We start from the raw sequence: 10,349 nt of genomic DNA, 5'->3' as shown, positions 1-10,349 counted from the left end.
ACCCTTTCTTCTATTAGTCTCATGTGTTTTCACTTATTTTCTCACTCTAATTACACTCCATGTTCCATCTCTTTTTAACAATGCTTTTAATAATCTCAATCCCATTGTCCTTTCTCTGAAATTGCCTGGAGAAGACAGTATTCTTAGATCAATCTCACTCTTTCCCTTCAGACTCAGGCTGAGCACTAGTGAAAAAAATGTAACTACTAGAGAAGCAGTTTCCAATATAAACTCATAATATGCAACCTTATCTAGCCATCAGCTCTACACAGCATTTTTTTCTCTAATTCTGCATACTGGTATTTAACCTTTTCCATTTTATTTGAACGTCAGAGGCCCCCACCTCCACACTTGGCCAACATTCCAAGTTACACAGGACAAATGACTTGTCTCTTTTTACAGAGCAAAAGCATAAGCCCTCACATGGAAATCCTTCACCTTCCCAACACAAAAATTTCCCTCATCCACATCTATGCTTTCCCTCTTCTTTCCTAATCAATGGAGAAAGTCTTCCCTTTAAATTAGAGCAAATTTTCTACCAAAGTACTCAATACCGTCCCTTCATTTCTCTCAAAAAACTGATGCTTTCAGGTTTCCCCTTTTTCCTCTCCATTAGCTTTCTAGCCTATCATCCCTATAGACCACGAATAAACAAACCTATCTCACCAACTACTGATCTGTCCCCTTTACTGTCAGAATTGCTGAAGGACTTTTCAACACTTGATCACTTATGATTTGCCCCCAACACAACTTTTTCACTGAAATTCCACCCAAATGATTTTAATATTACTAGTAAATGTTCAGTTCAGTTCAGTTCAGTCACTCAGTCGTGTCCGACTCTTTGCAACCCCATGAATCACAGCACTCCAGGCCTCCCTGTCCATCACCAACTCCCAGAGTTCACTCAAACTCATATCCATCGAGTCGGTGATGCCATCCAGCCATCTCATTCTCTGTCGTCCCCTTCTCCTCCCGCCCCCAATTCTTCCCAGCACCAGAGTCTTTTCCAGTGAATCAACTCGTCGCATGAGGTGGCCAAAGTATTGGAGTTTCAGCTTTAGCATCAGTCCTTCCAATGAACACCCAGGACTGATCTCCTTTAGGATGGACTGGTGGGATCTCCTTGCAGTCCAAGGGACTCTCAAGAGTCTTCTCGAGCACCACAGTTCAAAAGCATATCATTTAAAATACAGTTTCATCTTAGATTTTTTTTTTTTTATCCAGAAATCTCAAAAGTAAACAGGGGTCTTTCAGTTCTAGTAATGGGGCATGCATCTGTCTTAGGCTGTTTGGGCTGTTGTCACAAAATACCCCTGAGTAAGTGGCTTATCAACAAGTATGCATTTCTCACAGTTCTGAAGGCTGGGAAGTTCAAGATAATGGTGTCAGCAGTTTGGGTGTCTTGTGGGACCCTGATTTATATGTCATAGGCAAGCGCATTCTCACTGTGTCCTCACTTGGTGGTGAGGGCATTCTGTGGGATATTATACAGCCACTAAAGTTGGACTGTGAAGAAAGCTGATCGCCGAAGAATTGATGGTTTTGAACTGTGGTGCTGGAGAAGACTCTTGAGAGTCCCTTGGACTGCAAGGAGATCCAACCAGTCCATTCTAAAGGAGATCAATCCTGGGTGTTCATTGGAAGGACTGATGCTAAAGCTGAAACTCCAATACTTTGGCCACCTCATGCGACGAGTTGACTCACTGAAAAAGAGTCTGATGCTAGGAGGGATTGGGGGTAGGAGGAGACGGGGACGACAGAGAATGAGATGGCTGGATAGCATCACTGACTCGATGGACATGAGTTTGTGTGAACTCCAGGAATTGGTGATGGACAGGGAGGCCTGGCGTGCTGTGGTTCATGGGGTCGCAGAGAGTCGGACATGACTGAGCGACTGAACTGAACTGAACTGAACTGAACTGAATGCCAATCAGGTCCTTGAGACCTGATCACCACCCAAGCCCCCCACTTCCTAGCACCTTTATCTTGGGAATTAGGATTTCAATATACAAATTTTGGGGGGACACAAATATTCAAACTGTAATAACATTTGATATATCCACCTTCTCTTCCTTGAAGTTCTCCATAAACCTCAAAGACAATAAAAAACAAAAGCTACAAACTCTATTTTGGAAAAACTAATGTCATGTTTTTCTTATTTTATAACTTGATTGAAGTATTATGGAAGAACAATAAACATATTTAAAGAGTGCAAGTTAATGAGTTTTGACATATGTGTGTATCCTAAGGGTTTTCCTTATGGCTCCACAGTAAAGAATCCACCTGCCAATACAGGAGACACAGGTTTGATCCCTGGGCCAGGAATACCCCTTGAAGAAGGAAATGGCAACCCATTCAAGTATTCTTGCCTGAGAAATCCCATGGACAGAAGAGCCTGGTGGGTTATAGTCCATGGGATTGCAAACAGTTGGACATGACTTAGCAACTAAACAACAAATGCACCCATAAACACTGCTACAATCAAGATAATGAACACACATATCACCCTCAAAGGTTTCCTTGAAATCTGTCCTTCGTCCCACCTCATTTCCAGTTAATCTAAGCTCTGTTTTCTGTAACTATAGATTAATTTACTTTTCTAGAGTTTTATATAAGTAGAATCATACAGTGTATAATCTTCTGGATAGAACTCATACAATATAAAGTCTTGATAAAACCTTTCTTCATTCAGCCTAATTATTCTGAAATTTGTAAGTGTGGTTGCTTGCACCAATAGTTTACTCTCTGTATTGCTACATAGTATTCTGTTGTATGGATATACCATACTTTGTTTACCCATTTACTTGTTGATAGACATTTATGCTACTTCAAGCAAAAAATAAAGATGTTATGACATTTGTGTGCAAGTATTTGTGAGGATCAGTGCTTTCACCTTTCTTCCACAATGACTGGATTGCATCGTAGGTGTATATTTAAAATTTTAAGAGACTATCAAACTGTTTTCCAAAGTTTTTGTTCTGTTTTACATTTTCACTACCACATGATGACAGGTTCAGCTGCTCTATAGCCTCATCAACACTTTCAGTTTTGAAATTTTTGCTATTCCAGTAGTCGTGTATTGGGCCTCCCTTGTGGCTCAGCTGGTGAAGAATCCACCTGGAATGTGCGAGACATGGGTTTGACCCCTGGGTTGGGAAGATCCCCCTGAAGAAAGGAAAGGGTACCCACTCCAGTATTCTGGCCTGGAGAATTCCATGGACTATACAGCCCATGGGGTCTCAAAGAGCCGTGCAAAACTGAGCAACTTTCACTTCACTAGTTGTATATTACAATCTCTTTGTTTGAATTACCATTTTTCTGATGAGTAATAATGTTCAGTACCTTCCTTCATGTTTATTTCCTCCATGTATATATTTTTATGAAATATATATTCAGATCTTTTGCCTACTTTGTTGGGTCATTTGTCTTACTATTGAACTGAAGAAATTCTTTGTCTAGTACAGATCCATGTCTTTTGCAAATATTTTCTCCCAACTTATAAACTGCTTTTTCATTTTATTTATACTGTATTTTGAAGACCAAAATATTTCAATTTCAATAAAGTCTAATTATCAATATTTCTTTTATAATTTGTTTCTTGAATATTATTTTAGAAATTTTTGCTAACTCAATATCACTAAATTTTCTCATATTTTCTTCTAAAGTTTCAATAACTTTGCCTGTCATATTTAGACCTAAAATACATTTTAATTGAATTTCTGTATGTGATGATAAGTAAGGATGGTTGAGTTTTGATATTTTTTGTTTACATAGGGCTCTCCAATTTTTCTAGTACAATTTATTGAAAAAAATGTCTCCCCGTTGACTTCTTTTAGCACTTTTGTCAAAAATCAATTGGCATTTTAATAATATTGAATTTTTTTTGACATAACATATGTCCATTTTTTTAAGGTTTCCTTTAAATTGTTTGAAAATACTTTACGGTTCTCAGAGTACAGGTCTCAAACAACTTTTGTCTCATGTTTCATAATTGTGTTGCTATTATAAGTGGTTTTTGTTTTTCAAGTTCAATGTTTATTTGCTGTAGTATTTAGAAATATAATTTATTTTATATTTCGGCCTTATGTCCTATAGTCTTGCTGAAATAGCATGTTAGTTCTAGCAAATTGTTTTTGTAATCCCTTTCTCTGTGTACATGTATATACACATACATTATCTGAAAATAAAGATATTTTTCTTTTTCATTTCCAATCTGTATACTTTTTATTTCCTTTTGCTGCCTCATTGCACTTTTTGGAAACTTTGGTACAATACTGAATAAAAGTGATAAGAGACAAGCCACAGGCTGGGAGAGAATGTCTACAAAAGACACATATGATAAAGAACCATTATCCAAAATAAACAAAGAACTGTCAAATGTCAGTAATTAAAAACAAATAATTCAATTAAAAAATGGTCAAAGACCTCAATAAAAATCTTACCAAAAAATATATATAGATGGCAAGTGAAGTGAAGTCACTCAGTCGTGTCCAACTCTTTGTGACCCCATGGACTGTAGCCTACCAGGCTCCTCTGTCCATGGAATTTTCCAGGCAAGAGTACTGGAGTGGGTTGTCATTTCCTTCTCCAGGGGATCTTCCCAACCCAGGGATTGAACCCAGGTCTCCTGCATTGCAGGGATGGCAAACAAACATATAAAAAGACACTCCGCAGCATATGTCACCAGGAAAAATGCAAATTAAAACAATCAGATACTATTGCATCCTTATTAGAATGGCCAAAATCCAGAACAATGACAATGTCAAATTCCGCTGAGAATGTGGAGCACAAGAAGCTCTCATTCATTAACAGGAATGCAAAATACTATGATCCACTTTGGAAGAGAGTTTTGTGGCTTCTTATATTAAAGGAACAACCATAATCTCATCATATGATCAAACAATTGTACTCCTTGGTATTCACCAAAAGCAGTTGAAAAATGCAAGTCCAACAAAAATCTGTGCATGGATGTTTATAGCACCCTTATTCAAAACTGCAAAAATCTAGAAGCAACCAAGATGTCAATAAAATTATCAGTAGTTACGCAAAGAGTCAGACACGACTGAGCAACTGAACTGAACTGAACTGAACTGAACTGAACTGAACCAGAGGTTGAGGGAGGAGGGATGAATAGTTGAAGAGGATTTTTAGGCAGTGAAAAGGTTCTGTGCCATCAATTATAACAAATGTACCACTCTGGTAGAGGATGTTGAAAAAGGGGGAGGTTATGCCCCTGTTGGGAAAAGAGTGTATGGAAAATCTCTGTAGCTTCTGCTCATTCCTACTGTAAACCCAAACCTTCTCCATATATAAAGCATTAAAATAAAAAAAAAAACAAGTCTGAAAAAATCCAAGACTGTATTTCCTCTAGAAGTGCTAGTTCCATATTCATGCATTCATTGTTCAGAGTGACTTTTTAAAATATAATTACTGAAATAATTAAAAATCAACTCTATTATTCTGTTTCACAGGGAAATGTTCTGTTGGTTTTGGCTCTTTCTTAACTTGTCCAGGAAACCTTCATCCTCTTCAAAGATAGTCAAAAGAGAACAGACTAATATAGCCAATTCTCATTATCTGCAGTAGTTGTGATTTACTGTGAGCACTGCATGTGAACTGAATTACCGAATGCTGAACTAGTTCTCCCAGGGAAAATACAGTATTAGGTTCTGGCAAACCCCTAGTCACAACATTTTTATCAATCAAAATGTCATTTGCATTATGTGGTTCTCTTACCAACCTCCTTGTAAAACAAGTCCATATCTTCAGTATTGAAAATTCTTCCATATAAACTTTTTCTTGTATAACACTTAGCAAGTATTTTTAAAATTCTTGCATAGCCTCCATATCTGCAGAGAATTATCTTGCCTGAAAGTTTAACATTTTTCACTCTGCATTGCCTTTTGAAAACTGTGAGTCAGCCAGCACTAGCTGAGAAAGGCTAACGTTTTTCTGACTCTGGGTAACGTGATTGCAATTTTCTTTTACTTTCAGCCTCATAACAATGCTGCCCATTACACTTTCTTTCTTATCAGTTTTCATCTCATGAATGCACAATTTAGCCATGCTCCATCTCCTCCACAATTTCATCATGCACTGTAGCTGTTACTTTAGCACTTTAGGAGAGTCCTCATGTTCAGTTCAGTTCAGTTCAGTCGCTCAGTCATGTCCGACTCTCCGCGACCCCATGAATCACAGCACGCCAGGCCTCCCTGTCCATCACCAACTCCCGGAGTTCACTCAAACTCATATCCACAGAGTTGGTGATGCCATCCAGCCATCTCATTCTCGGTCGACCCCTTCTCCTCCCTCCCCCAATCTTTCCCAGCATCAGAGTCTTTTCCAGTGAGTCAACTCGTCACATGAGGTGGCCAAAGTATTGCAGTTTCAGCTTTAGCATCAGTCCTTCCAATGAACACCCAGGATTGATCTCCTTTAGAATGGACTGGTTGGATCTCCTTGCAGTATAAGGGACTCTCAAGAGTCTTCTCCAACACCACAGTTCAAAAGCATCAATGCTTCGGCGATCAGTTTTCTTCACAGTCCAACTCTCACATCCATATATGACCACGGGAAAAACCATAGCCTTGACTAGACGGACCTTGGTTGGCAAAGTAATGTCTCTGCTTTTTAATATACTATCTAGGTTGGTCATAACTTTCCTTCCAAGGAGTAAGCATCTTTTAATTTCATGGCTGCAATCAGCATCCACAGTGATTTTGGAGCCCCCAAAAATAAAGTCTGACACTGTTTCCACTGTTTTCCCATCTATTTCCGATGAAGTGATGGGACCAGATGCCATGATCTTTGTTTTCTGAATGTTGAGCTTCAAGCCAACCTTTTCACTCTCCTCTTATACCTAAAGAAGCTTATCTAACATTCATCAACCAAAATTATGGTTATTTTTTCTGTAAAACATTTCACAATCTTCTTGCACTTAGGGACACTAGACAGTACTTCAGTGTTACATTTGGGGAGCAACTTAAACAATGAACTTACCAACAAAAGGCACCAAAATATGAAAAATGTGGCATTAATTAGACCACAAAAGAGAAACAAGTTTATAGCATGAGACTTGAAATAACAAGGCAGAGTATCAGCTTGTTCATCTTAGCTGGAAACATGTATATAGAGAAAATTCAAGTTTGTGGCCTCCCTACTCATGTCTGCAAATGACCATGAAGGCATTCCATGTGTTTATTTGGGGTAATGCACACATTTTAGCAAATAGACAAATTCACAAATACATAACCTTCAAGTAATGAAGATTGGCTCTATTAATATTAAAATACTCTGCAAGAAAAAAAAGGAAAGAAACTAGAAAAATTAACAGGTGATAAATTTTCTCACAAAATAGATGAAAATGGTAAAAAAAAAATTTCTCTGCAAAAGTTAATGAAGCTCTTTTCTCTATAAAACAAAACTTGACAGAGACTCAGAACATTGCGGAGTGTTAAGAAACTGTGAACAATATTTTGATGTAGCAAAAGAGATGAAGTATGGAAATAAAAAGCTTAAAACATAAGTGAAAAATTCCAGAAATGAAGTTGAAATTGGGATGGAGAAAAGACAATAGAGACACTCCTGGAAACACACTAAGGAACTTTGAGCTTAAGAATAATAAAAGCAGCAAAATCAAACTGAAACAAAAAGTTAAACTGAATTAAAAACTACTTAAAAAACAAACAAACCAGTTCCATCTGGAATTACACAGTTCCATAGCAATATCCGGTGCTAGTTTGTGAAGCAACACCTACATAATCCTCCAGGAAAGAAGTGCTCAGCCAAGTTGTATACCCAGCCCAGTGGTTACACAAATGCAAAAGCACAAAATGTAGAGTGATAAAAGATACCCAAAGAATGTCAGGCCTAGAAAATCTATGGCAAAATAATTGCCAGTGAGAATTGAAAACAGAAACTTTTTAATTATATAGGACTATGATGCTAAAGCTGAAACTCCAATACTTTGGCCACCTCACGCGACGAGTTGACTCACTGGAAAAGAGTCTGATGCTAGGAGGGATTGGGGGTGGGAGGAGACGGGAACGACAGAGAATGAGATGGCTGGATGGCATCACCGACTCTGTGGACATGAGTTTGAGTGAACTCCGGGAGTTGGTGAGGGACAGGGAGGCCTGGCGTGCTGTGATTCATGGGGTCGCAAAGAGTCGGACATGACTGAGCGACTGAACTGAACTGAACTGAACTGATGATGAATACAATTATGAGGATTAAGATAATATTAATAGAGCAAAATTCAAATGCTTAAAGCATACCTTGAAAATGTGGAAGCATATATAAGTAACAAAAGTTGAAAGGAAAGGTAAATAGGAGATTCGATAATGCTGACTTCCTCATCGCTAGTATACAGGAAGAAAAATATTTCATTTAAATAAGGAATTCATGTAAAAGATTTATAAGTACATTTAATTGATGACAGTAATTATCAAGAATGATAAGATCAACTAAATGCAGGTGGAAGAAAAGAGAGAAAAAGGGAAGGATGAAGAGTAAGTACACAGACAAATTTCATTACTGCCCACAGTAGATAATTATTACCTGCGGCAGATCATTAAATTCAGTGTAAAAATATAGAAAATTTGAAATGCTATACAAAACTGTAGATATAAAGCATAACCTCCAGGATGAAACCAAAATTCTCCTAGTTATTAATACACGTGCGCATGCCACAAATACAACAGAGTTTCTCAAGGTTATAAATCCATCAAGATTAGCATAAAATTAGATGATGGAATTCATTCAAACTTAGAGCCTGAAAGAAAAACAAAGTTCAAGTCTCTGCTGTTCACCAGAAACACAGGCAAAACAGAGATTCAGAATATTTAGAAAGAAAAGTTCAAAGAATGGCAAACAGGGCAAATACAAACACAAGCAAAGCATGAGTTGTAAACTAAATAAAGTCATTCTTCATAAAGCACATACTGCTGGTGATTTACAGAGAAACAGAGAAACAGAAGCAGTAGGAGACATTAGTTCACTTTTCTCAGTCCCTATCAGGTCATTGAAAAGATTACTACATAGAGGATTAAAATAGCATAATTAATAAAGTACATCTTATTCATATTTCAGAGACTCTGAATCTTGAAAAAAAATGAGTCTTCCTTCCAAATGCCAGTAGACTACTCTCATATACACAAAGATCATATATCATGGTATCTTAAAAAGTTAACACAACATGTAAACACTGTGCAAAAGAAACTTTATAAAGAATTGCTTAGTGATGCAACAAACCTGATCAAATGGAAAAACTTTCATACTCTTGAACGGGAAGACTGAACAGTATGAAAATGTCAGTTCCCCTAACTGATTCAATAAATATAATGCAACTGCAAAGTAGAAACAGGATTTTTAAGTTAGATTAGATGTGCTAAAATCAAGTGGAAAACCAGAAAGCATGAACAACTGGGACATTTTTATAAAAGAAGAGTCATAAGGGAGACTAAAGCTTTTGTCCTTCAAGCTTCACAGGATTATAGCGATCAAACAGCGTGTTACTGGTGCACGGCTAGAGAGATGCACCGAGGGATCGGAATAAAAGACTGTAAATAAACAAACACATATTGGATTTTTTGATGAAAATGGCATCTCGGATCAGTGATGCAAAGATGGATTACACAATAAATATACTGAAACCTCATCAAAATACAACACAAATTCAACCCCTCCTAAAAATTTTACTTTTTATTCAATGCACTCTTAGCACATTTTTGTTATTCTTCTGAATTCTTATAGAAACATTTGTCTGGATAATTCATTAAACATTTTAACTTATATCGAATAATTTAAATGTTTCATTGTCATCTTTTACATATTGAAGTCTATTTCCTGTGTTGGTGGTAAATTATGCAAGGTCATGAACCACACTTTATAATTCTTAATAGCCCATTTACAGTTTATTTCACATAATAGGTGTTCAGCATTATGTAGACTGTAAGAAACTTCCTAAACTTTCAAAACCTCAGTTTAATAATTTGTATAATGAATTATACAATTATTCAGCCCAGATGATCTTCAAGACCTGGCTTAGTACTAACTCTTCAATGCCGATTTAATTGCTGAGCATTACTCAAATTTGCCACTAGATGGTACTGACACCAAATAAACACTACTTAAGAAAATTAGCTTTTTATTCAGTTCAGTGCAGTCACTCAGTCGTGTCCGACTCTTTGTGACCCCATGGACTATAGCCTACCAGGCTTCTCCGTCCATGGGATTCTCCAGGCAAGAATACTGGAATGGGTTACCATTTCCTTCTCCAGGGGATCTTCCCGACCCAGGGATCGAACCCGGGTCTTCCGCATTGGAGGCAGATGCTTTAACCTCTGAGC

Source organism: Moschus berezovskii, chromosome 3 (genome assembly GCF_049115385.1).
Source record: "Moschus berezovskii isolate FMDL1 chromosome 3, NW_MosBer_1.0, whole genome shotgun sequence".
Taxonomy (NCBI): domain Eukaryota; kingdom Metazoa; phylum Chordata; class Mammalia; order Artiodactyla; family Moschidae; genus Moschus; species Moschus berezovskii.
Note: the sequence above shows the minus strand (reverse complement) of the source record.